The sequence below is a fragment of the Citrus clementina genome, unplaced genomic scaffold (assembly GCF_000493195.1).
Source record: "Citrus clementina cultivar Clemenules unplaced genomic scaffold, Citrus_clementina_v1.0 scaffold_2, whole genome shotgun sequence".
NCBI classification, from domain to species: domain Eukaryota; kingdom Viridiplantae; phylum Streptophyta; class Magnoliopsida; order Sapindales; family Rutaceae; genus Citrus; species Citrus x clementina.
Genome location: NW_006262688.1, coordinates 3475883 through 3477964, shown reverse-complemented (window position 1 = coordinate 3477964; position 2082 = coordinate 3475883).

Genomic DNA, 2082 nt, shown 5'->3' with positions numbered 1-2082 from the left:
TACTATCAGAAAAAAGGTAGATAATTCTCATATCAAGCAATGTAAAGACTTTTGTTTTGACTACCTTTTTCATGTGTGCGTTTAATCTTCTTTGAGGTTGTTGACATATTTTAGCATTTTCTTCCAAATTAATTCTATGTGTGTAAATTAAGGGATTAATGCCTTTAATATCATTTAAAGTCCATCCAATTACATTTTTATGTTTTTTAAGAACAATTAGTAACTTACCTTCTTGGTCGCTTGTTAGAGTAGAAGAAATCACAACAGGATACGTTTGTTCTTCTCCAAGAAAAGCATACTTCAATCATTCTGGTAAATATTTCAATTCTAGTTTAGGTGCTTTTTGTTGTTCTATCTTTTCAATAATTTCAAGCTCCTCAATTTTTGGTTCTTCATCATAATTTTGTAAAGTTTGTACAGAATCAAGCAATAAATTCATATTAGAAATATCAAGTTCAAGTTGCTTATTTGACTCAATTAAATTAACTAAACAAACATCAGAGAGTTTAGAAAAAATCCCTTTTTTGAATATTTTCCTCTATACAAGATTCAAGCAATTTCTTTTGTTTATCAGTATCATCTTCATTCTCATTTTCTTCATTAGGTTGCTTGCACATGTTGAAGACATTCAATTGTAGAGTCATATTTCCAAAGGATAAATTCATTAAACCATTCCTACAATTAATTAAAGAATTAGCAGTTGCTAAAAATGGTCGACCTAAAATTACAAGAATTGGTTTATAACTATTCAAAATAGGTTCAGTTTCTAAGACAATAAAATCCACATGGTATATGAATTTATCAACTTGTACTAAAATATCTTTCACTATTCCTTTTAGTACTTTAATTGATCTATCGGCAAGTAAAAGTATAGTTGAAGTTGATTTTAACTCGCCAAGATTAAGTTAAAGATAAACTAAATATGGAAGTAAATTAACACTAGCACCAAGATCCAGTAAAGCATGCTCAATTCTGTGATCACCAATAATACAAGAAATAGTAGGACTACCAGGATCTTTATATTTCTACTTATTGTTAGTAGACAGATTTGTACTTACATGTTCGGCCATGAAAGCACTCTTTCTTACCTTCAATTTTCTCTTGACAGTGCACAATTCCTTAAAAAATTTGGCATATAAAGGTACATGCTTGATTGCATCTAATAGAGGAATGTTAACTTTCACTTGTTTAAAAATTTCATAAGAGTAGTTTGTGTTCTTTGGTTTATTCAATGCATGCGGAAATGGTGGTTCAGGTGAAACATTAGTTATTTCTTCACTAGGTGTAAGTTCATTTAATCATTCCTTATCCTTTGAATTTTCATCATTTTCACAAGGTTCAGGCATAGGTCCATCAACAACCTTACCACTACGAAAAGTTATAACTGACTTGACTTGGTCCATGCATGGATATGGTTGAATCTTAGGATTTGGTTATGGTTGAGTTGGAAATTTTCTTTTTTCTTGAATTGTGAGTGCAGAAGCAATTTTAGCAAGAGTATCTTTCAAATCAGAAAACGTTTGTGCATTTTGATTGTTAATAACATCTTGTTTTCCGATGAATTAATGCATTGTGTCTTCCAAATTTTTCCAGGGTGGTGGAACATATGGTGCATAAGGCTGAACATTTTGGGAATTTTGTGGAGGTGATGGTTGTGAAGATTGTGCATTATTATTATTCATTCAATTGAAATTTGGATGGTTTTTCCAACCAGGATTATAAGCCTGTAAATATGGGTTGGCTTATTAAAAGTGTTAATAGCATTATTTATGTATCCATAATGTTGATTTTGATGATAACAAATAAGATAAAAAAATGATTAAGTTTTTAAAAGCTCAATTTAATTTTCATACATTTTAAATAAATCATTATTTTGATAAAATAAAAGTTTTATTCTTAAAGGAAAAATGATTTTATGAAATTGATTGCTTTTCAAGTTCACGATCTAATTGAAAAAATTTTGAGAACTTTGAAATCAACTAGTATTGCTTAAAATTCTGGAAATGAACTTGTTTGAAAATTATCATAAAGTTTTAGGCTATATAATAATTATAAAAAGATTTGGGGTAAAAATATAATTTT